Source organism: Anguilla anguilla, chromosome 15 (assembly GCF_013347855.1).
Source record: "Anguilla anguilla isolate fAngAng1 chromosome 15, fAngAng1.pri, whole genome shotgun sequence".
NCBI lineage: Eukaryota > Metazoa > Chordata > Actinopteri > Anguilliformes > Anguillidae > Anguilla > Anguilla anguilla.
Genome location: NC_049215.1, coordinates 14,162,330 through 14,189,580, shown reverse-complemented (window position 1 = coordinate 14,189,580; position 27,251 = coordinate 14,162,330). Strand labels below are relative to the sequence as shown.

The 27,251-nt window shown below is 39.0% G+C and overlaps 1 long non-coding RNA gene across 1 annotated transcript in view; it reads left to right on the top strand.

Annotated features, from left to right (window-relative positions):
- Nucleotides 1-10,290: 10,290 nt before the first annotated feature.
- LOC118213721 overlaps nt 10,291-27,251 on the top strand; it is a 28,596-nt gene continuing 11,635 nt past the window's right edge. Inside the window, exons 1-3 of the long non-coding RNA XR_004762500.1 lie at nt 10,291-10,315; nt 15,450-15,474; nt 18,448-18,491. This is a non-coding gene — a long non-coding RNA (uncharacterized LOC118213721). The remainder of the gene's footprint in view (nt 10,316-15,449; nt 15,475-18,447; nt 18,492-27,251) is intronic.

Below are 27,251 nucleotides of genomic sequence, written 5' to 3'. Positions count from 1 at the left end.
TGCTTATTAAATATGACCCTAAGTCTCATTTTTATTAACTTTTCGGGGTTATTTTAGGGGTGGTTTTTGCAAAAATACCCCCCAGACCCCTCCTTTTGAATCCCCCCACTGTCTTTTTTGTGTGAGGAGGCTAGAGCAAAACATTTCCCATGCAGGCTCTCAGTGCCCAATTGGTAAGGAGGAAAGTTCATCTGATAGGATTTCAGTTCACTCCGCCACTCTCAAAAGTCATTTTTAAATAGCAGACAGGCACAGATACAGCCAGTACTAAATCAGGAGTTGCCTCCATTAAGGTGCGTTCGTGTTACACGTTATCGTAAAACAAGATCTTAGAAAATTATAATATTTCTCACAGACAGGGATTTATGCTGATTGTTTTACAGTTTGAGGCAAGGTGGAACAGAAAAACAAAGTCAAAATGTAACCACAAGCCTGTCCCATGCTTTAGCTATTTTTAAGGTACTATACCATGATTGAGCATATCCTAGTGTATAGAGGTGATACAATGAAATATGAATCCTTTAAATCCTTTCATATATGTGACGGATGCCAAAAGCTAAAGTGCTCACACATATTTCAGATTTTTCCTTTAATTTGTCACCCATCTGTACATATGTATGTATATATATATATATATATACATATATACATATATAATATCGAGAGATATGGGTTTATTTATTAAAATGCAGCTACAATTTCTAATCCCTTTGAGACATTACTGTAGTCTGTAAAACATTTGAAGTGCAAGAGTGAATGTTAAATCTTGCAAAAGATTCATTTAACAGAATACTACTTTGAGATGTCTGCATGGCAAGCGAAAAGTCTGTATTCCAAAGGTTGGGTAAATGATAGCTTTGCAGTATTAATAGTATAAACTATTATTATTTTCATCAATTATTAATATGGCCCTGAATGGCTGGCATCACATTAGTCTTCTTTTTAAAGCCCTGAAGTCTTCTCACGGCTGTCTTTCTGTCCTCAATAAGCAAACCAATTCAGAGAATATATGGAGGAAAGCACATCACTGACAACTTTTGTGGTCTGACCAATTTGAGCATTTATTGGATGGCATCGCTGTAAATAATTTCAGCATTTTGTAGCCTGTTCTTTCCTCGTGAAGTGCAAAACGAAGGTCATTCTGAGATAAACTACTCCCTAGACACGATGTCCTCCCAACCTGATCTCAGAATTCAAGCAGCAGTGATTCAGAAGGACATTAAACCCATTCTGATGCCTTACAACTGGGGTTCCTAACCCTGGTCCCGGAGAGTCACAAGGCTTGCTGGCTTTCATTGTTACTCACCACTTTATTCATCTTGTAAAACAGTGCGGATTTCTTGCAGATATCTTATCTCACCTGGTTTATTGGATTTAAATTTGTTGTTCTGATGTGAAAACACAAACCAGGAGACCCATTATGTTTTTCAAATATTTTCATTTCAAGATCTTCAAAAAATGTTTTAACCCTCTCACTGAAGTCCTCCTCCCCAGATAAATAAAAGGGTCCGTGTATTTGTATTAATGCAATATATCCCAAAGCTATCTAGAACCATGCATAAGCTATTACCGGCTCCACATGAGCTACTTCATATTCATTTTCTGTTTCAATTATGAAATGCTTCAATTACTGTAGTCTATGTGGCCAGGTCCATTTTATAATTAGCACCAACATTATCAAAGACATGATAAACTAAACCATGTTTATGTTGTCTGAAAGTTGAGGGCCTTAATTTATGAGGGCCTAAATTCTAAAATATGAAAACATAAGTTATCCTGTTCAGTTTTCCTTTGTCGCCATATGCCACAGTACTATGGTAGTATGGTAGTATTAGGGATTTTAAGCATCAACGGCTGCGGGTACAGTTACGGTGACTGGAAATAGATCTGTGCTCTTTTGCACATGCGTGAACCTGACTTGCTCTTGTCTGCTGTCATAGCCTGCAAATCTACTATGTGAAAGTAGTGTTTTCCCTGTAATAGATCTGGCAGACAAGAGCAAGTCAAGTTCACACATGTGCAAAAGAGCACAGGTTGGTGTCTGTGTGAGTGTGCTTGTTGGGGGCATATATTTCAAGCATTATCATTTTTATGGAAGTACACAGTAGGGGCTGTAATGACTCTTGTAAATATTGTCAACTACAATTGTTGGTGTGCTGTACATTGAAATAAAAATGAAATTGTTAAAACGGTATTTTTTTCAGAATTCAAACTTGCTCAAAAATCCAGCCCAAAGTGATCAGACATAGTAGATTGAACAAGCTCAATATCTATAAATAATGTAATAACAAGAACTAGAAAATATTCAATCAATGTTACTGAATTGACAGAACATATTCATTTTTGAAACAAAAGTTCAGAAAACATTCTCATTGCTGCTTTTCATGGAGAAGGCAAAGGCATTGAAACTTCAAATAGCTTTCATTTTGGAATTCATTTATACACATTTATTTACCTCTGACAAAAAAATAAATAAATACACAAATCCCCAGTACAGATTGCCTATAGTAGTACATCATCAATTCAATCCTGAACCTGAACTCATAGCCCTGCAGTCACAACCACCTGTCAGAGACTAAAATACTTCACACGGCTTATAAATATGAATGAATATAATACAGAACAGCGTCGCAGCACCCTGCACACAGCAAATAAGAAATGGTACACGAGCAGAATGCGCTCAGGCTTCTCTGCAGTCCGCCACAAACCGCTCGTTCGTTTTGGACCATTCAGTGCAATCAAGCTTCCCCAGAACCTCAGGTGCTCGTCGAAAGAAGACCAGCCGCACTAATAGAGGTGCGCGCTGGCTTACGTCCTCAGCCAGTAACGAAGCAATCTAATATTTATGGAAAATATTAATGATTCACTGGCATTAACGTGTCAGTTTTGTCTTGGAGGTGAAGTCTCTAAGCAGCTCGGCATCGCTTCTGACACTGATTCCATCCTGCATTTTCAATATTTTAATAATCACAACACAGCGCAAATTCTCCAGGGAGACGCGGCCGCACGAGCATCGTCTCTCTTTAAATAGTTCTGGGGAGATCAAGGGCTGCTCGCAGCATTTTCTATTCAGTCAGGCGTAATTGCAATCTGAATTTCACAAAGATGTACTGTGGGCTTGTGCTAAAAAAACATGCTTTCCACAAACCACGGTCGAAGGGAGTCGGATTATAGTTTAAAATCATTTTTATGTGCAGACCAAGGGGATTTTGCATAGCTGCATTGAGTGTTGGTCTCTTTGGCCTCCAAATAGAAATATCGGACATTTGAGTGTGACATTGTCCCACTGAGGCGCACATCCGACTCTCAAGTATATTCTGATAATTACCCAATATGCATTATCCTTCACTGAGAAAAATAGAATTACTGTGCTGTTTATATGCTGAGTTGTGTGCTATAGTAATGTAGTGGTACTACTAAAACTCTGACGTTGTATATTCAAATGTCCCTTTTTTCTATTTTTATTTTATTAGCTGAGTTATAAGAGCTGATTCAGCAGTCGTCTGTCCCATCTCTCCGACTCCATCAACAGGCCAAGACTCCATGCCAAGTTCTACAACCCTGCTGCAAGCATCAGTCAATTCATCCTGTGCAGGAAAGTGCACTTAGTGTATAAAAACAATACTTAAACCTGCGTCTTTGGTGTGTCCGCTCCTTTGTGAGGGCATAAATGTTTTATTTCTGAGACGTGGCAGAGCTGCAGTCACCTATTGTTTATGTTTGGCTCTCCCCTGTAAACGGGCAGACGCTGAGACCGGGTTTGTGGCTTTATTGTCATTGGCAGGTTGCGCTGCTTTGATATGCATAATGAAGTTGCGCTTTGTTAATGATGTTTGGGCTTGTTAAGAAAACCCGCCACGGGCGCCTCTGGTGATGGCCTTGCGGTCCGCACACTTCTGCGTAACGAAGGCTCAAGTCACCCCGAGGCCTGAAAATAAAACTCCTCATGCTCCCACGTTAATTAGGTACCAGACGAAAAGATAAATAGAAACATTGCATTTCACTCTTCATTTAGCCAATGGCGGTATGAATAGACACACGCACGCGCACACACGCACTCACACACGCACACGCACTCACACGCTAAACTCAAACCAAAATGAGATCAAGTATGTTTTGAATTTATGTCAAGTATGAATTTAAACGAACTGTGGGTACGTCGTGTGTTTTATTTATCCTCAATTTGGAAACTTCAATTACACTCCCCAGCAAGCAAGCACCCATCAGATCGCCGTTGGCTCCAGCTGTCGGTCCACCAGCATTTTACAAATCGGCACTGCAGTGGTCCGTCGGTGGCAGGACCATTCACCAACGATTTAGAATTCGCTTAATAGCCGATGCTGGCCATGACTGCCTCCGCTCATCTGCGTGCGAGCAGACTGTTGTAGTGCTGATTTGCAGAATGCCAGCAGGCTAACAGCTGTGCCGGTGGCAGGCTGCTAGTGCGCACTGTATGTTTGCTGGCTGTGTACGTGACATTGCATTACATCACTGCCGTACAGCTGACACTTTTATCGAGACTGACTAACAACACACGCCCGAGTACGGAGATTAACAAATAATTGAATTGACCGGAAACACCACAAGCAAATCAAGACAGAACAAAAACTTGGCAAGACGATATTTCATGGTGGAACATTATCTCATATAGATAGAAAGCATAAGCCCAGAAGAATAAATGATTTTCTTAGGTCCTGGAAAGAACACAGACCTTTATCATCAAATATATCTTCTAAAATAGGAATGTTCTATTTTGACCACTGTGAAGAAGTGAAGTGCGTAGGGTTTAGCAGAAATGGTTTATTTTTCCTATTTTGGAGAGTGCTTGTGAAATTTACACAAAATAGGCAAATAATTACTTCTTTTATTCCATTCCTCTAGTGTTGTAGTTATGTAGTTGTGTTAGTAAAAGGATTTTCACCCAGCATGCAAGACCCTTCTTTGTGATACCTGAGAAATTATGGTCTTGGTTTGATTAATGAAACTTCTAAAGCTTGCCAAAACACTTGAGATGATGATGGTCAAATTATTGGGAACGTCAACCGAAAGATCCAGTAGTACTTAAAATGAAGTCATTAAAGACCTCCCGTTTTTTTACTTGTCAAAATGAATATTCTTTACAGTACATTCTGTCAAAGTCTTTAAAAAACATGGGGGGGGGGGTATAGGAAAGTGTAGAAGGATGGAAGGATGTGCATTTGTCCATGGAGGACAGGGGCTCTTGACCCTTTAATGTATTTGTAGGATGAATGTGATGGAATGTCCTGGAGAGGCACAGAGTGTGCTTGTTGTCATAAAGCGCTTAATTGATCCGTTTAGGCGGTTGATTACAGAGTTATCTAGCCTTGCCTGGTCTCCCAGGTTTAACCTGGTTGGTGAAGTCAAAAAGCAGCCCCCCTGTGGCCCTGCAGACCTGGGGCAGGCCCGTACAGTCCAGGCTGTACTGTACGGGCCAGCCTGCGTCATGGCTGGCAGGCAGCCTGGTGAATGAGCCGCGCGGGCGTCCGGCTTCCTGCAGTGATGTGAGTGTCCTTGTCACTTCAAGTAGTCTCAGCTGGAATCTGGAGGAAAGGGAGTCTGGCACCGTGCCCCTTCAGGGCCCGAGATGAGCTCCCCTGCACTTGTGTTTACTGTTCAGCATCCCTCTCTCTGTCTGTCTCTCTCCCTCCCTCCCTCCACCCCTCCACCCCTCTGTCCTTCTCACCATCCCCCTCTCTTTCTTCCCCTCTCAGCAGCCAAATTGTCATGTTGAATTTCAATGACAGTTTGTAAACCATTAACCTTGTGAGGCAGCGATGCGGACTACATTGCTCATATTTTTTCCTTGCTGCTCACATGACAAGATTAAAATATTTAAAAAATGATCAGGGAGCAGTGTTTAATACTGCAAGATAAACCTAAATTCAATTCATTCCATTTGTCTGCAACTGGATTTTTACACTAACTACAGCTCATCTAACTCACACACACATGCACATATGCACACACACACACACACACACACACAAACACACCTATATATTTACTCCCACAAAGACACAAATATATATGATACAATATATGTAATATATAGGGATTAAAACAGTAAATGTATGTTTGTTAAACTAAATTGATTTAGCTTAACATTGACTCCATTTCAGCTCCTTGTGAATTTTCATTCAAGCCCTAACTTGCAGTGGTATTATTTTGTTTGACTGATACCATATGCTGCAAACATAATGAAGCATAACGTTTTGACTGATTTGTGTGGCACCTTCAGAAATTAATAAGGAGAGGACCATCAAATAACCCATCAAAATGGCTGAACAGAGCCCTTCTGAAGCCAATTCAACATAAGGTTCTTTTTCATGCTAAATACCGTTCTCATCAAAATGTGTGTGTGTGTGTGTGGCTCTGGGTGTGCGTGCATGTGTGTGGGCGTGTGTGTAGCTCTTTGTGTTCATGTGTGCTTGTGCGTGTGTGTGTGTGTGTGTTTACGTTTTACGCGTGCGTGTGTGTGTGTTGGCGCTTTTCCAGCCATTTGTCAGGTGGGAATGTTAAAAATGTTTGTTACCCTGTAGCCTGACACATTCTGTCCTTTCACGATTTTCAGAAATTACTTTTTATTCCAGCTTTGTTTTTACCAAATTCAGCTCTTTATGAGACTATGGCTTATAAAACCAGATATTTCAAATTTATTTAGTATTACACTGTTCCCAGAAACAGTGGGTGGCAGCGTAGCACAGTGGGTAAGGAACTGGGCTTGTAACCGAAAGGTCAAAGGTTCAATTCCTGGATAGGACACTGCCGTTGTATCCTCGAGCAAGGTACTTAACCTCAATTGCTTCAGTATATGTCCAGCTGTATAAATGGATGCAATGTAAAAAGTTGTGTAAGTCGCTCTGGATAAGAGCGTCTGCTAAATGCCTGTAATGTAATGTAATAATGGTATAGGCCTTTTCTTCAGAAATTACTATTTTATTTCTTCATAGAATTTAATCTATATAATGTTTCCATGTGTGTATGTATGTGAATCCCCATAGGGAAATACAACAAGATTGACATTTTGCATTTAAACACAGGCGGTTATGCTTGAAACATGAAAAAGTGTGGAAAAATGAATTAACCACCTGCTGTTTTATCCAGAGAATAAATAGTGTAGAGACTTCTTAATACATGCATACAGTAAGCTGCAAACAGTTTGGGACCTATTTTGTCTTGATTTGACTCCGTACGCCACAATTTTGTATTTGCAATCAAACAATTCACTTGTACAATTCACAATCAAACAACACCCCCACCACATTTCACAGATGGGAGAATGCGTGCTTTGGGCAATTCCTTTTGGCCTCCACACTATGCGCTTGCCATCATTCTGTTACAACTGAATCTTGGGCTCATCTGTCCGAAACATCTTTTTCCAGAACTCTGAAAGATTCTGTAGAGGTCTTCCTTGGCATACCAGGCCGTTTGAGATAACTGAGCTCACCAGTGCTCTCTTTCTACTTAATGATGTTCCAAACAGCCTCATAATGGCTTCCTTGACTTTCATTGACTTTTCCTTCCTCAACTTTGGTCCTCAGGTTGACAAATGCCTATAACAGTGTGTGTGTGTGTGTGTGTGTGTGTGAAAGAAATTTGTCTAGATTGTACGTACTAGAATTATTCCATTCTGAATTTTAGTACAAATTTGATTTGTGTGATTTCTGTAAATCTTCAAGTATATTTTTCCAAAAAAAAAACAAAAAAAATGTGCCCAGACAGAACTGGACGTGGAGTAACTGATCTATGTCATGCAGCCTGTGCAGTATTCTCAGAAGATTTTTTCAGAACAAATGGAGAGACAGAAGATGCGTAGATTTGGAATCTAGTTCTATGAGCTAATTCTCCCAGGCTCTGAAGCTGAAGACAGATGACAGAAAGATATTTTTGTTCTGCCTCCCGATTGAATTTGTTCTTCAAGCAAAATGGGATGTGCATGGAAATAAAATGGAACGTATTTTACGGTAGTTCTGAAATGAAAACCAGTACAGTATGTGACAAAATAAATAAAATCACTGGACACAATAATTCTATTGTTCTGTTGTAACTAAATACAGTTAGAAACTATTCTTTTAAAAATGGATTCCCGGGTCAAAATGTTTTAAATTGACCATTAGTACAGGGGTGTCCAAAAGGGCCAGTGTGGGTTCAGGTTTTTGTTTTAGCTCCTGATTCAACTAATTAACTAATCATAGTCTTCACTCAAGACCTTGACAGGTAGAATCAGGTATCTTAGTGCTGAAACAAAAACACGCACACTGGCCCTTTCGGAAAAGATTGGACACCCCTGCACCAGTAACTAGTAATCAGAATACCCAAACCAGTATTTACTTGTTAAGATGACCAGCCACCTGAAAGCCTCTACGTTTGATTTCCTTTAAAAAGCACCAGCTCTGACACCAACATCTCAGACTGGGAACAAATCTTTTAGTGACAAGTTCTTTTACAAGATGTCAAGCTAAGTTAGACTATTTTAAGTTTGCATGCTTAGTTTTATTTTGGGAAAATGATGCATGTAACTTAGAGCATCTCAGAGCAAGTCCAGAACAGGTGGCTTATTCCAAAGCCTTAAAATGGACAAGTATACAATTCAATCGTTCTGACGACACTTTTAGCCAAAGTGACTTACAGAAGTACAACTCAGATGGTAAACAAACACCACTAGAACTATATATACAAAATGTCAAGGGACATGCCTGAATTCCTGTGAGATAAAGGTAGAGATGGGATTTTAAAAACAGAAACATAGGGGCATAGTTTGAAAAGGTGTGTTTGAGGAAAACAGCTTGTGAATCTACCTTCCTGACTGATAGGGGAAGGTTGCTCCACCATTGTGAGACAAGGACAGGAAATGAGCAGCTGCTGGGAGCCAGGAGCAGTGATACAGCCTTGCTGGATGCTGAATGGAGAGGTCTGGTCGGGGTGTAATCATTATCTGAGGATAGAAGGTCCAGTACTATTTGCAGCTTTGTATGGCTCTGCGAGTGATTTGAATTGAATGCCGGTTGCTGTCGGCAACCGGTGAACAGTGCTGAAGAGTGGTGTGCCATGTGTGAAGAGATCGTTCCGGAATAAGAAAGCTGGAGGGTGAAAGTGACTGGAATTCTGTAAAACTTCATTCAAGATTCATACATGTATTTAGCAAAAGAAGTGTCTGTTTGAGACTTTCTGCATCTTTCATTTACTCGATTAATGGACACAGGGTTATTTGCAACAACTTGCACAGCTTACATTTTTATCATTTGTACAGCAACTCAAGTTAAGCATCTTGATGAAAGTTGAAAATTAATCGCTCAATTCCCAACTGGGAATCAAACCTGCACCCCCTGATTACAAACCCTGATTCCTAACTGTTCTGCCTCGCTATGCTCCCGTTACTTGCATGGGATCAGCTCTGTGTGGAAGCCACACAGCACTGGGGTAGAGGCACGTTATGACTTTGATATGATTGTGTTACAGTACGTACAGTACCTGTTGGAGGTAAATCATGCTTTGATTCTTGTGTCAGTCAAAGCGTGTCAATGCTGTGTGAGCACCCTTTGTTCCACTCTCTGTGTTCTGTCACATACAGTAACTTCTGGAGGGAGGAGACACACCTTCCTGTAATGCCCTATGAGATATTCAGGATAAAACAGAGAAGAACACCGTCCCTCTGCTTGTGTGCAGCTGGAGATGTAGATTGTGGGCCTGCCGTACGAAGAGCTGCAGAGAAATCTGAAGCTCAGTGGGTCGACCTCTCACACCCCCTCACCCCCCTTTGGATGAGCTGCATGTGGGGAGAAGGTAAGGATGCTGTGGTACTAGAGACAGGGGAAGCATGGACAAACAGTAAATTTAGACACCCGTGCAACCCAGGAGGATGACTGTCTGTCTGTCTAAAACTTTGTTTTATCAATAATTTGACTGCCCAACTCAATTGCAAACCTAAAAGCATTGTGCCCAAGGATGCTGACACCACAAGCAAATGCAAATAACATTTGCAGTTTGGTAATTTGGTACATATCTCTATGATGTCATTGATTTTATTATAGATTTACATATATCTTGCTATAGTAGTGATTTTCTGGAGTAGCTGAAGACCATATAATTAAAAGCATATGTAGCCCGGTAGAAAATATAGGTAACTAATATTTTTTTAGTTAAAAAAAGAGTGAAGTCAATTTAACCCTCTCCTAGCCTATCAGAAGTGAAAAATAAGGAAGTCCCACCTTTAATTGATTTTGAGTGACACTCCTTGCATACGTGCACTACGTGATCAGCAGAGCAGTGTGACCACAAATGCAACAAACATTCCGTGAGTAGATCGTGCACGTATAAGTTCGTAATTTGGTCACAACATGATATAAATTACTAAAACTTATCAGATTCATTATAGGATGGTTTATGCCCACAGTTGAGCTACTGGGACTGTGCATGTAGTCCAATATATACATTATTTTGTTCTTGAGTGAGTTCGCTTTTAGCTTGCTAACATGTTTACTCTTTAATTTGAAAGAGGCTAGCCCCGGTTGGCGGCGCTACTTTAAATTCATGCTCAATTCATGAACTAGGTAAATTAAGTTGTTGATTTGAGCTGCTACTGTAAAAATATTGGTACATGTATTCATCAGACCCTTTGTTATGTTTACCATTCAATCATTGCGTTGAATTAACAGAGCCGTTGTTCATGGTTTTTTAATTAAAAAGTTAAAGTTATGCTAAGCGAACGCCACATTAAAAATAGTCAGTACTGCATTTATTTGGTTGAAACCTAAACGTTTCATGATGGTGACTAACTTCTGTGATAATATAAATTGAGTTGAAACTCTTAATATAGCTGAATAAGCTAATTGAGTTTAACCACTTATTCCAGCTACAGTACATAAGCTATAGCCTAATGTTATTCAGTTTTATTTCTTGTGTTAAAATGAACTGCCAATTCATTTTACAGTTGAATATTATACTGTAGTGTTAAAAGAGATGATATTTTGAGTTGATACTTGAAATGATTGAATTAGACTATAGAACTACGGTATAACAGATTAAGGGCCTATACTGTTATTACCCTAGTATTATGTTGTATACAACAAGCCCTGTTTCGTAATACAGGTCAGGTCTTTTGGGGACCCCAATCTTTTTGGAGACCCTGGTCTTTGGAGGAGACCCTGGTCTTTGTGATCCCGTGATTGTGATGACCCGATCTTTTGAGGAGGGTACGGAGTCCAGCGTTAAAGAACTCGGTCTATGACTGATCCGCGATTAGCGATGGCAAGCCACCCCACACTGCAGTAGTGTTTGTAAATTATCGCCGTAGTTTCTTCATGCACTAATTGTAAGTTGCTCTTGATGCGACCGTCAGCTAAATGCCATGCAAATGTGAATGATGCATGATGCTAATTTTGCCTTTGTCAGTCTGCAGTGCATAGGAATCTCGTCTGCCCCACCCCTATTTAATTTGGAGTTCCCCAGCTCAGTGGTGTGTGGGGTGGCATTTAAAAAAAAAAAAAAAGAAGCTTATTTCCCCCCACCTCTACAAAATGTCTCGCTAGTTTTATCGCCCGAAAAATGCGAGACATGACCATCTGGGTCTGGGCTGCGTGGGATGGGGAAGCCGGAAAGAGTTATGCCCCCCCGCCGCGGTCTCTTCAGATGAAGAAAGTGCAAGACTCCTATCAGGGCTTATTTTTGCGGTGATAATTGGCCGCCTTGCTGCTTGTTATCCGTTCGGGGACCCCGATGAGCCAGTGACAGCTCGGTTTCCCTGCCAACACCCCCTCCACCTGCACCCCCTCTGCAACCGCTCACCCTGCGCTAGCACTCCTGAGTGACAGGTGGAGAAGGCTTTGATAGGAAAGGTGAAGCTGATTCCATTCACCTGCTAATGGTTACTAAGGGGGACAGAGATGAGGTAGGGAGTGAGGTTGCTCTGTTGGAGACATTCTTCATGTGAGCAACAAAGTTCTCATTGTGTCTCTCCCTGTCTCTCTCGCTCTCACTCTGTATTTCTTTCTCTGCTGACTCTCCCTCTTCAGCTTGATACAGCTTTAAGATTCAACAAAACAGGATTTGGCGGTGGTAGTGGGGGTGGGAATGTTTATACCTCATCAGAACCGCCTCATACCTCATTGAACAACACACCTGTCAACACTAAGGTCACCACTAAGACAGGTGACAGGTGTGTCCCCCTCCCCACCCCACATTTATATTTAAGGGAATGTGGACACGTCAGGTCGCAACGTGCACAGGGACTCCTACGCTTCCTGACAGTTCTATTCAGCCCCACAATGCACCACAGTGGCAGCTGTCACAGGAGCTCTCTTTACCTGTGTTTGTACATGTCAGAGGGGCTTTTTATTTTCTTACAGTCCTTCAATGGAAAGGGCCTTTTCATACATGCTAACAAGGATGCCTGTTAAACAAACCAAGGTTACACAGCCTCTGAAATACGATTCCCTGGCCTTCACAGCTGAATGGGTCCATGCACTGGCCTCCCGAGTCATATTTATATTTTAGGGGTTTGTTTCTACTGTTGTAAATCCGATCAGATGGCACTTATGATTGATTAAAGATCATATATTTTAGAAGCTGATTAGGACACTTGAAATAAGCAGTGGGTATATGGGCTGTTGAAGTACATCATATGTGAACGTATACATAAACTTATATATTTTCATGAATTAAGTTTTAAACACGTTCTAACAAAATTTTGTGATGGGTTGTATCTTTGTTGCCTGTTGGGCTTATTCTTATAAACTATTTTGAAAAATTTTAATGGACTGTTTTATGACAGTATAAACTGTCTCTTGAAGTAAACCATGGCTGTATAACCATCCCATCAAATGTGTACCCATGTCTATTGATATTTAACTTCAGGCATGAGACAAAAAAGAAAAAAAACTTTTAGAAAAGATTTTTAATGGAAAGCCATCCATGACACCATCACAGCATTTAATGAATACAATAAAGCCAACATGTGTAGCTCATTCTAAAATATTCTGCAATCTTCTAAATGTTTTAACTTTGAAATAGTTTTATTTGTAAATAACTGTTTGTGCTCTGCCAGTGGACAATGTATTAAAGAGCATTTAACCAAGCTTTAGATTGGGATTTATACTGACTAATTTATTTTCAGGCATACCACTACCTGGCATACGACTGTCTAATTTTTCAGGACCTGAAATGACATATTCCCACAGAACTCTGTTGTATTCAAATGAATCCAATTGAACATTGAGAAATATCTCACATGATTACACTCTACAAATGACCTTTGAAAATATCAATATTGTGAGCAAAAAACCGAAGTACCAAAAGACTGCTGCCTGATAGCCGGTGTAGTACATTTTACTGCTATCTCATCGTTGATGAAGGCCCTTAAAGTTAAATATACAAGGTGGGTGGATTTTTCAGAAAAATTCCCACCTTGCATTCATGCCTTTCTGTGTTTAACTTCAGTTCTCACAATATATATATATTTTTTTGCATTGTTGGAGAAAAAATGTCTTTATTAATTTTAGTGCAAATAATTCTCCTCGTTTTTGATCATCGAATTTGTGTGCGCATTATTGTATGTAGGCCTATAGCAGAGCTGTTGCATTAAATGAAAACAAGCCATTCAAAAATGTATTCATATAAACAAAAATGAGAAACAAGCCTGTCCAATGAACTAAAATTAACGTGAAACTAGAATTAAATAAAAACCAACATTATTTTTTATCAAATTAATTTTTCAAACAAAAGTGAAAAATAAAGAAAATGCTCTGTCTGTTGGACTCCTAGTAGTCGTGGCCACTAAGTGGTGATATGTTACATTGTCATCCCTGTAACCATGGCATTTTCAAATTTTGACAAAAAAGCGATGAAACATTGATAAGTATCATGGCAGAGGCGCATGCCAGTATGGGGCCAAAAAAGAGATCTGCCTGGTATTACTTTGAGTACATTATTGACAGTGTACTGTACCTTTTATTTTGAGAGCCCTTTTTTGACAGTCTGCAAAATATTTTTTTTAGGTACATAAAATTACTTGACAGTTAGAAGCTTATAACCTAGCCATTTGTGGGTGATGTGTCTTACCTGTACTTAAGCATACCTCGGTTTTAAACTGAGGTTCTTATAATTATTCATTTGAGCAAATGAATATACTGTATATATGCTGTAAAACTGATGTGTTTAAGTTATTTGCTGTTGATGTTTCCACACTGTTTCTGTTCAGGTGTTTGAATCTTACAGCACTTTAACTGAAAAATAGTCTTCCCCTCAATCTAAATCTAAAATTAAAACTAAAACTGAATGGCATGGGTCTCCAAAATAAAAATCCAATAAAGGTTATGATAAGCTTAAAAAATGTAAAAAGCTAAACTGAAAACGAAACTGAATTGAAATGAAATTCAAAAATAATGTAAAATAAAAAAAGTAATGGAAAAGACAAAACTATAATAACCTTGCAAAAACCCTGAGAATGTGGTTTATAAATGAATGCATCACAGACAGAGGCTTGGAATAGAGACCTTAATTTTCAGATAAGATAGAGCCAATTAAAGCTGACTCAGAGGTCACATGACCAGAAACCTTCTTTTCAGATGCGTTAGTGCCAATTAATGCTGACTTAGGGGTCACCTGACAGTTCTTGCTTCAGGGTAGGTTGTATCAGAAGACAAATGTTACATGTATCTTTGTGTGTGTGTGTGTGTGCGTGCGTGCGTGCGTGCGCGCGCGCGTGCGTGTGTGTATGTGGACATATCAGCATATACATTTATTATATTTAATATATTTCATGTAATGCATGTCATGCATTTTCCCAGGTTTAAAATCACATAGCCTGGTCCAACACTACCTGATTTATCTCTTTTCACTTCTCTGTATGAACCTTTGTAAGGGTTGATGCATGCATGCTGAAATTGTCTCTCAGCTGGCCAATCTGTCAGTTCTCAGGAAGTGGGAATAAACTACCAACTTCCAATGGGAAAAAACCCCAAAATTGACACTTTGTTCAAAAATTGATGAGTAGATTTAAAATTAAAATGGGCAAAATATAAATCCCAATAACAAGTCACAAATGGTCATACTGTACAAAAGTATCAGTATGTTAACAACAAATAGCTTGTAGAAACAGAAAGATAATAGCAAATATAGGAAATAAGTATCTCAATAAAATAGGACAAATAATATTTAACAAAATGTAACTTGTAAATTCTGTTAAATAATGTAATTTAATATGACATACATATTAGAATTGGTACAAAGCACTATTTATAATTAAAGTCAAAATATTAGGGAATTAGAGAACATGCATGCTGGGGATTTGCAATGTCACTGCTGATAGATGTTGCTACAAAATTGCACTGGAATGAATGAGGATGTTGAAATTCATACGGAAACTCTCCTCTGTTCTTTTTTCCTTGTGACCTTTCCTCCGTCCCTTTGATGTTTCCTTGTGATGTGTTCAGAAGGAATTAAGGAAAGCTAGCAAGGGTGAGTAAACCTGGAAACCATTAAAGTATTTTAACACAGTGCGCTTTTATGGAACCATGTCTATGTTCACCCATGCCTATGTTGCATATTGCTCATCCTATTTATAAGCTTATTGGTTGTAGATTTGTAGTGTGGTATCGGGCTTCTGGTTGCTCAGACTTTGAGAGAAGGAGAGGGCAAAGGAGTGAGAGAAAGCCAGACATGGATCGTTTCCATAGCTGGCATGGAAAACCGAGTGAAAGCATTACTGTATTAGATTTGGTGGCCAGATGACATCAGTAAATATTTGTGCTCTGCTCATGCCAATTCCCTGAAGGGGTGCCTGGTACACAAAGTGCTGTGCAGTGCAGTGCAGCTAATGCTAACAGGTCAGAGGGGTGTTATCATAAATACTGGGGAAGATTTTGAATGTTATAAAGCCCTCTTCAGCGCATAATTTTCCCTTTATCTTTGAGTCAACACCATTGTGAAGCTCTAATATTGAGCCACAGGATGTAATTCCAACCTTTTGGTATGATTCTGCTGGAGGAAAAGTTCTGAAAGCCGTTGGAAAACTTAGTACAAGCAAGAATGCAAAAAGAAGAAAAAAAAGGTGAAGAAAACTTTCAAAGACATCTTTGATTTAATGTTCTTGGAAACTGTTTATGTGGAGTTGGGTGACTTGGATATTTTAATCATTAACGAGTCTGAAAGATGAACGGGAGTTAAATTATTCATCGGTTTAATTTTGCGTTCCCCCCTCCTCCTTTTGCATTCATTTCAAGCCACCGTCTCTCTCAATTCCTACGTGGTGCATACCATGAACTTTACTTTCAGATGAAGCCCAGTCAATCTGAAACTTTTAATTAGCTTTAACAAGCCTGAATGATTTCAGCATCATTGAGCAAATACACCCAATAACCTCCCCATCTGGTTTACAGCATTTATATCATTGACTGATGAAGTTGGTCTAAAGTTCCTTCTCCCTGATTGTTGATTTTTCAAATCTACGCCATTGATTGCTTTCCTTTAAAATTATTACATTGAAATGGAGGGTAGTTAAACAATGAGCTGAACTCAACTCATGAGGAATTCTAAATGTTTCTCTGGATAATGATGCATGAATGTGAGTGAATGCTCAGTCAGTGTGCATTCACTGTCAACTTTGAAGAGCATCAAAGAGTCCTCTGGATAACAAGACTTGCTTTATGAGTATTCAGCAACAAAATCTTTATTTTTTTAGCTGCTGACAGCAGTGTGACCATACGCCAGGCATTAAGTGGAATTATACAGGAATTAAACAGCACTTGCCTCTCCCCTAGTAAAGCACACAGTCCTATTGTCCTCCTTAACTAATTTGTAAACAGTATCATCTGCAAGCGAATAGACTACTGAGGTCATGGACATGGCTCAGAGTCAGACCAGTGAGACTGCGGATATGGCCCAAAGGACAGACCAATAAGATTGTTGATGCGGCTCAGCGTAATACCAATGAGATTGAGGGCATGGCTCAAAGGGCAGACCAATTAGACTGTGGGCATGGCTCAGACAGCAGACCAACAAAACTGTGTGCTTAGCTCAAACAACCTAATGAGGTAGTCGGTGTCGCACGTATAACAGCCCAATGAGTTCATAGGCATGGCACTGATCACAGACAGTAAGACTGTGGGCTCAGAGAATAGGCCAATGAAACTGTGGCTGAGATAACTCAATGAGATTGGGGGCATGGCTCAGATAACAGCTCATTGAAATTCTGGACGTGGCCATGAAAACATTTGAAGTTATTGACATGGCAGAACGGCAGTCTATTACAATTTATAAAATGGGTTGGTTCCAGTACCGTTTGCAGGTTGGTCAAACAGCGTTTGAAGCCATGATAAAATCGGTAGTACAGGAACAGTTATGATGCTGGACGCTTCTTCACCTTACTAATGAGAGAGAACTGACAACATTATGTTGCCTTCTGCTTGGGTTACCTGTCTAGCTAACAATCAGAAATGCAGTGTTTAAAGTGACTTTTGACCCACTGCTTGATGGTGGTGAATTACCTCCACAGCACCTCGCCAAAGAAATTGCCAGGCTGAGGTCTGGAGGCGTTTCGTTAGCGAGATGTGAGTGGGCAAAGCAGTGAAAGCTCAGTCCGAAGCTACAGGAAGCAAAACTTACATCCTAGCATTAGAAAACGCCGGAGTGACGTTCTTGTCAGCACAGAGAACAGCAACTTACTCCACCACAAGAAAAAACAATATCTGATATCACCAAAGAACCAGAAGAAATATCTTTAATACATGTACAATAAACTTAAATGTTTATATGAATAATAATAAGTAGCACTTCTAACTAGCTTGCTGTCATCAATACCGGCTGCAATGTAAGCTTTTAATACTAGCATAACGACCCAGTCTTGTTTATATACATTACGTTATTTACATCCAGCGATTATATCCTGTGATGTGCCATAGGCATTGATAAATCGCTTCTAAAAATAACAGCTGAAAATGAATCATTTAAAAAAAAAAAAAAGAATGCAATGCCCATTTTCTAAAGCAATAAGGCATGTGAGACTGTGCATTATTGTGAATATGGCCTCCGTTAAAGGGCTGCAGGCACTGCTGTGTGCCCTAGCAGTATTTTTTCTTCTTTTGAGCTGCTGAGCACAGCTCAAAATGGCTAAAGGGTAGGCATTAAGTGCATATCAATAGGTAATGAAACTAAAGCCATTTTTCCTGCCTCGTCCACTCAAGAGGGAAATACCTTCCAGGTGTGAGACACACACACCAGGGTGCCGTACAACTGTGGTATGTTTGAAAGTATCCACCAGAACTCAAGTGTAGTATATAAGAGTGGGTGAAAATAATGAATATTATAATATTAGTATTATAAACTGGACCTGGGTCGGACAATCCCTTTAAATATTTTATACTGTTAGGCAGGTTACTAACAATTTTTAAAGAAATGTACATATTTTGTTAACTTTTTTTTTTATACTCTCAGGTATATTCGTATACAAGAGAATCTGTGAATACCTAACTTAAAATGTAAGTATTTTCAAATTTTGCTAGCAGAGTTATATAGCTTTTTATCTAGTATTTCAAGTATGCATTGGCTTGCTTTGTATTTAATATGTAGAATTACAAATTCAGTAAAGCATATTAGCTGCATTATCATTTACTTAAAGAAATGCTAAAAAGTAAAAAAATAAAAATAAACAATAAAAAACTACAATGCAAGTATAATTATCATGTATCATTCTCATGTGACATTGTGTTTAAAATATGCTGGCAAACTTGAAATGTGTGATTAATGGAGTCAACTAATTCCACGTAATTTAATTATGTAAACTACTAATTAATCTAAAAGTGTTATATTTGGAATATGGTTATGACATGCTTTTCCAACCTCTGCAAATTTAAAGCAAAGCAGATGTTCACCTCTGTATGTGTGTCAGTCTGTCAGTCCGGGAACTGGATGAGTTAATATAATAATGTAAGGATTCAGATGAAATGAAAAAATGATTGGTATTAGGGGAAGGCAGGAAGGCTTTAGGCTTTATGGCTGCTACTGTGTGGCAGATGTACAGGGTGCATGGGCTATGATTGGCTCTTATTAACATGAGGACTAGATGTGAGAAAGGAAAACTGCCATTGGTGGATTAGCACATTTCAGATGCCAAGAGTTTTTTTTCTCCCAACATTCTGTGTAGTTGTAGTAGTCTGTTGTGTGTGTGTGTGTCTGCGTGTGTGAGAAAGAAAGAAAGAATGATTTGGCTAATCTTTGATTTCTGATAGAACTGGTCTGAATATTCCAAATAGAACAGTATGATTTCTTTTTGGTCCAGAAAATGCAAAAGGCTCACTCAATTCTGATGCTACCACATGTCTAGCATTTCCAAATTGTTCTTCTTGTCCAGTTTAAGTTGGTTAAAAACATGAGGTGGAGCCATTTTCTGATGCCATGGAGGATTAATTAACCAAATTCAAAGTATGGTCATTGCACCAGGCTGATGTGCAGGTAAAACACTTGTATAAGTACCAGTCAGTCAGTTATTCTACCAAAACATGTTGGTTAGTTATATTTTTGCAATTGGATTGCCACAATGCACGGTGGGGAGTATGCATTTCAGAGATAATAGAAAGAAGAGAGCCCAGAGACTTTGTAGAGGAAGGTGTGAGGGGGACTGTGAATGCATTCTTCCCTGATTCCAGGGAAAGGTTATTGAGAAAACTCCTAGAAATTGAAATGAAGGCTTGAGAATGGAAAATAGCCTTATGCAACAGAATCTTTTCCCCATATATGGCGATCCACTTTATTGGAGTCTCTGGGATATATCTGAATATATTAAACAGTTCACCAAAATAAGTTTTTCTATTATTTTGGTGAACTGTATATTATTGTGTATTATTTAGCAAAAAATGTATTGGCATGCTTAGAATACATTTGGAGTGTTTCCATATATTACAAAATGGAATGGAATTATATATGTATTTATTATTCAGTCTGTTACAGCATTTCTTTCAGTTATTGCATACACAAACATCATTCAAATTGTTACACAAATTCAGAAATCCAGAGATTGTGAAACGGTTGGTCATTGATTGGGGAATGAAGGGGAACCCCCACCCCCTCCCCATTTGCAGCATGCTTAGTAAATATGACCTTAAATTTTGAGATGTTGGTAAAATATTTAACTTCTCTGGCAAATCCCTGTAAAAAATGTAAATGAACAATAATATCTGAGACTTGTTCTGAATATTAGTGATGTTCTATTAAAAATGTCAGTAATCTGCAGCCATTTTTCCGTTACCGGATTTGGGTCTGGCTGTAACTATGAACAAAATGACAAAACCCCTTTATTAAAAAAGTTATTTTTGTGAAATAATGGCTGGTGCTCAGAGGTGTCTTTGCAGAGAGTTGTGTGATGCTACGTTGTCACAGATATGCTATGTTCCTCATATCCACACTTGAGTAAACTAGGCCTGAACCCTACTTTAAGCGTGAACTTTTAAGTGCGTAAATCACATTTCAGTGGGATTTTTAGAAGAGACTTTTAAATATGAAATCAGATTTTTTTTTTGAAGATATCTTGTGGGGAATTATGAATATCAAGCCCTGAAGGATTCTGGAACATTGTGTAATGCTGTTAAGAATCCGTTTTAACATGTTCATCATATCATAGAACTCAATAAGCAGATGCTTAACTCATTGCATTTATGCAGAATGCAAATGGAAATATGTTTTTGTTGCATATGGATGCACTCATCTACATCTATTAATTATATATTGGAATTACTATAACCTTAATAACATTCTGTATTATCTGTTTTTGTTTGGAGGCGGGGGAAAACATGTGTTTTCATGCGTGTCAGAAACTTAAATTACATCACTGCGAGAATAAAAATAAATAAATAAAACACACACATTTAAATGAACTTGAATTTTGGAAAAAGAAAGCATTATGCAAAAGTTATTCTTCCTTCATAAATTATTATGCATTAGTCATTGTTTATATTACACCTAGGAAACATTGCTAAAATCTGTAGGGAAATTATGTTTACTATTTGTACTTGTAATAGTCATTGTGTTGATTGCAGTACTGCAGTCCTGTTGAACCAGTTGTTTCTTTCTATGCTCATATTCAGTGCACATGAGATCTTTGTGAGCTTGAATTTCTCCTTGAAATGAAGGTGCAACACTTGAGTTAACATACAGAATGACCCAAAGCAATGTAATTACATACACTGAGATTTACACTTCAGTCTGTACTTCCAGCCAAATTCATCATTCACACTTAATTCACATTATGCACTGAGCGTGGACTTATGCTTGTGAAGATCCACCCCCATTGCTGTACTGTAGTTCATCGTGTGCATCTACATGAAAGCTTTTTCCATACAGTGGATAAACATGCTGTGTGCATGGGTCTGGAGATCTCATTAAAGAATGGAAATCCATGCTCTCTGCCTTTCACTATCTTTGTCTGTTATTAAGAGTGCGGGCAGTAATCGTGTTTTTAAAATCTCGAAATATGATTCATTTCATTTTCTTTGTTTTTTTTGTCTCAAGCTCTCTACAAATCACAATAAACCAGTCAGATATGAAGATAATCTTTCTCTATCAGATAAAAAAAAAAAGGAAAAAAAAGAACTTGAAGTGATAAACTCATAAATCCATCCCAATAAAACAGTATTAAGGAAGGCGCAGACGCCTGAAGAACTGGATCAAAGAGCACGCTCTAATCTCCGGGGCACATAGAGCATCTGCTTGCTTTCTGCCTGTTTGCAGACTTAATACAATGTACTGTCATTTACATGGTACATGGTTTGTTACAGACAGGCAGATGTTGATCACCCAGCTCCGATGGCTTTAGATAATAATTTATGAGTTAGCTTTTGTGATTGCGTTTCTTTTCAAGTTGGAGCAGAAAATAGAAGTATGGAGCTGGTTATGCATTCGATCTCATTTCCCTGGCAAATATTTTTTTTAAGTCACTGAACTGATATTCAAGCTTGACATGCTAAGCATAGATAAACCCTGCTTCTGATACTGGCGAAGTTGAAAATTCACTTCACATTACAGATTTTTACTCTCTCTAATCAAATTTACCCTCATTTGTATCTTTCCAATTTCAAGAAGTTTCAACTGTGCCTTTGTCCAACTGAATAAAACGAATAGTCGCTGCAGACATAAAACACCATAAGCTACGTAAAATGACATAGGAGGAACACAGTAAGTACATCCTGCAGGCCACACGGTACTACAGGAGGGCCAGTGTTGATTGAAGGAGAGGCATAGCTCTAACCAATGAGAAATTATAGCATGCTATTTGGACGATCTAATGAAGTGATAATGCTGACAGTGGGGCCCAGCCTGCACTTGTGGTGAAAGCCTTTACTGACTCAGTCAATCTATAGGGCCCAGACTGTGCTCATGGTGAAAGCCTTTGCTGTCTGAATAAATCTGTAGGGCCCAGACTGTGCTCAATGTGAAAGCATTTGTTGTCTGAATAAATCTATAGGGCCCAGACTGTGCTCATGGTGAAAGCCTTTACTCTGTGAATAAATCTATAGGGCCCAGACTGTGCTCTTGGTGAAAACCTTTGCTGTCTGATTAAATCTACAGGGCCCAGACTGTGCTCTTGGTGAAAGCCTTTACTGTGTGAATAAATCTATAGGACCCAGACTGTGCTCTTGGTGAACACCTTTGCTGTCTGATTAAATCTGTAGGGCCCAGACTGTGCTCATGGTGAAAGCCTTTGCTGTCTGAATAAATCTGTAGGGCCCAGACTGTGCTCAATGTGAAAGCCTTTGCTGTCTGAATAAATCTATAGGGCCCAGACTGTGCTCATGGTGAAAGCCTTTACTCTGTGAATAAATCTATAGGGCCCAGACTGTGCTCTTGGTGAAAACCTTTGCTGTCTGATTAAATCTATAGGGCCCAGACTGTGCTCATGGTGAAAGCCTTTACTGTGTGATTAAATCTACAGGGCCCAGACTGTGCTCTTGGTGAAAGCCTTTACTGTGTGAATAAATCTATAGGACCCAGACTGTGCTCTTGGTGAAAACCTTTGCTGTCTGATTAAATCTATAGAGCCCAGACTGTGCTCTTGGTGAACACCTTTGCTGTCTGAATAAATCTGTAGGGCCCAGACTGTGCTCAATGTGAAAGCCTTTGTTGTCTGAATAAATCTGTAGGGCCCAGACTGTGCTCTTGGTGAAAGCCTTTACTCTGTGAATAAATCTATAGGGCCCAGACTGTGCTCTTGGTGAAAACCTTTGCTGTCTGATTAAATCTATAGGGCCCAGACTGTGCTCATGGTGAAAGCCTTTGCTGTCTGAATACATCTTTAGGGCCCAGACTGTATTTTTGGTGTAACCATGCAGATGAGCCAATGGTTCCTGCTCTCTGTATTCCTTGGGTGAGACAACTGAAAGAACTTTGATCCTTTTCTAGTCATCATATTTTCTTACCTTCCGACACAAGGCCGTGTAAGGCTCTAAAATAGATTTTAATTATGATCTCTGAATCAGCCTGCCTGTGCTGCGCTCTGAGACTGTGATTAATAAAAAGTGAATTAAAGCCTAATTGCTCATGTTGAGGATGAACGGTGCATGGCGAAGACGGGTGGCCAAACTCGCCTCAGCTGGTCTGTTATGGTCTGCGTCAGGTCCAGCTCTGCCCCCCTGGGCTTTGCCTTTCCGTGCAGACGGTCTTTGGAATCTGAAATGAAATAATCTTCAGTCCAACGTGACGTGCGAAACGTGAAGCGTCAAGGAGAGTGCCAGCCCCTGCCTGAGAGGTGCTCCATCTGTAAAGCTGGAAGCGACAAACTGTCTCACCCACAGGCCGTGTCTTCAGCTTCCGCTCGGGCGTGTCCGCCTCTTCTGCTCTTCCCCTGTACGTTTGTTTGGCCAGACAGTGAGATGGAAGATCAGCCACCCAGGTGAAACAAAGTCCAACACGTTTGCGGCCGGACTGTCCTGAGACAATGGGTGCAGCTGAAATCTTGTCCTTGGAAGCACACATTTGGATTCATACCCATTTGGATTACTGGTTTCTGAAGCAGGAGAGATGGATGAATGCGGGCAGAAAATAAAAAGGACACAACTGGCCTAGTTTGTGCGAACACACTGCTTTGAAAGGACGGCATTCATACCAATTTTTTGTAGCGATTATTTCAGTTACATCTTCATAATTGCATTACAAATTTGGGGTCTTGTTGTAAATGTATTTCTGTATGTATTTATTTTCTTAGAATTCCCATCTTCTAATTAACTGTACATATTTTTACACAGATTTCTCCTTGACTGCTTTGAAAATAGTAAATAGTGAATTAATGTGACGTGAATATTTTGAAATCCTTTTTTAGTCCTTCTATCCCTTGTGCTAATAGCTGAACTTTTTTCCTGACACATACATCCAAAAATAAATAAATTATAAATAATAATTATCATGGAATTCAAGCTAAGTTCTCTAAAAATTAAATCAATCAAAATACTTTATTTTTTTTAATTGAGCTGAAGGAATTGATAATGTTGGAAATGATAATTCCTTTCATAATGCTGAGGAGATATTATTGATTATGTTGAAGTAAAGTTTGCTTTCCATTAGCCTAAACCCAAAGACAGGCATGTCAGGCTAATTGGAGACCCTGAATTGCCCCTAGGTATGGATGTGTGAGTGAATGGCGGGTATGCCCTGCGACGGACCTGTCCAGGATATATACCTACCTCTTGCCCAATTCATGCAGGGATAGGCTCCAACACCCCGTGACCCTGACCAGGAATAAGTGGGTGTAGATAATGGATGGATGGATTGCTATTTATAGCAAATCACTTTCTTTTCAAATTTAGACATTTGTAGAGCTTTTATGGAAAAAAAAAAAAACAACAAAATCACATTCTAACCAGCCTGGAGCATGAAAGTTGTGTTGAATAATGATGGCATTTTTTCTTCAGTTAATTCCAGATCGATATCTATGCCTTTGCTATTAGATCTCATGCTGGACAATTTCAATTCAGTAAACATTCACATGGGCAACAGTGTAGTGTAATGATTAGGGAACTGGGCTTGTACCTTAAAGGTTATGGGTTTAATCTCGAGGTAGGGGACTGGCGTTGTACCCTTGAGCATGGTACTTATCCTGAATTGCTTCAGGTAAAAATGTCCAGCTGTATAAATGGATTGTAATAAAAATGTAATATGTGTAAGTCGCTCTGGATAAGAGCATCTGCTAAAACCCAAAATATAAATGTAACATGCTGTGATTGCAGGAAGACCTGATTAAATCTGATATTATTGGGTCACGTACAGAGGAATGCTCAGATGGAACTGACACAGAGTCGCTACACAGAGATATGGATTTTTATGAAAATGACAGTAATTTAAATAAGGTAAAAAGAAAAAAACTACCTGGGGATTTTTATTTCAGGAATTTGAATTCCAGGAGAGTTTCTTTGTTAGTAAAGTTAGCACAAATCATTGCAGATGACAAACTACGACAAAGGTCATGCTCTTGTGAAAGGCCAATGTCATTTATAATCTGTACACATCATCAGAAAATCATAAGAAACACAGCATTTACTATTTATCATAATCCTGGTCATTTTTCTCCCTAATACAGTCTCCTTGTCCTCATGCCTCATACAAGCCACTATGGTTTGTCAAAAGCAGCATGGCACACAGAGCCATGATACGACCACTTTCTGATTAGCATCTTGTCAACACTGAGGGCCTTCCAGGCAAGAGCCCACCGCCTTTGTCATGGGCGACAGTATCTCCTCCAGATGATGCGGAACTGATCTGAACCCGTTTGTCTGTTCCCCTGTGAGTGATTCCTGTTGGATTCTGCATACGTGTCTGCATATAATATTATTATTATTGTTGTTGTTATTGTTATTGTTATTATTGCTATTAAGCACACTCAAACTGCCTATTTTATCCACACACATTTTACACACAAAAAAGGTATTGGTTATGCGACTGAATTGTAGTACTGTTGGGCTGAGTGATTGAATGTATTATTGTTGTGCGGTATGATTGAGTTGTTTTACTGTTGAGCTGTATTATTGCTACCCACCGCACTGCCTGATTTTATCATTTAATATTCCAGATTTTCAATATACATTGTGTTTTTGATAAGAAAAAATAATTATTGAAATTTATATTTATTTTTAAAAAAATTAAAAAAAAAATTAAAATCTAAGAAGGTTTTGCTTTTCCAAACAGGGTTCTGGTCTTGTTTAGGATATTTCAAAGAGCACGTTCCCTGTTTTCTTCGTGTTGTGACTATAATGGCTTTTGTGTGTATGTAATTAAGCCAAGTTAGGGAACTGTACCAAGATTTTCCCATTTTGACGCAAATGGAACAAAACACAGGAAAGTGGGAGGAGAGAGGTGCAATATGCAGGTCGGAGAGAAATGTAACAAAACCCTGAACATTTCCACCGTATAATTTAAAGGCCTTTTACATGTACATATGATTAATAATACATTTTATTCATGTCACACTCAATATGCACAATACAGCCATTAAAAAGGAAAAAAACTGTAAACAAATGGAACCGTAACTAAATGATACAATCTGGTGATAAAAACGGTTCATAAAAAATACAACACAACCTACTGGAAATAAAGCAATGGTGCAAATGGATGACGGTAATCTAAAGAGACATAATTTAAAGGTCCAGGAAACTGGATTCAAATTGTGGTTTATACTCCCCAGAAGAGACAATTGATTGTCTTAATATTTATTTAAAGTTTTTAACCAAATTATAACCATTAAATCATAATAAATATGATTCGATTACCATGACCTGTTCAGCAGACAAGGACAGGCACTGCACCATGTACCAGAGCAAGGTTTTTTAGTAAAGCCACATTGTTTTTGTAGATAGTTGTTGAAGTCCTCCTTGTAAAAATGGGCATTACAAATTTAACTGTTGGGGTTAGTGCAATGTTGCCGTGTCTGTGGGCCTCTAGAAATGAAACACATTTCTTGTAATTCTCCATTTCCATTTTTCAAAAGGAAAAATTGTAATGGTTTTTCTGCATCCAGAGAATGCACGATACAGTAATAAGCCATTTCCAACTTCGCTTGCATGCACAAAAGTGGCAAGAGCATCATTTTCATATTACAAGTAGAAAGGATTTCACTGGTCTTCATGTTTTAGTGATGTGCATTGTTCCCACATAACCCCACCCACTGAAAACCTGGTGCTTAGCAAAGGGGGAAAGCATGCCAATCTCAGCATAGGTTTTTTTTCCCCCAAGAATTATTTACAAATATTTCTGGGCCATTT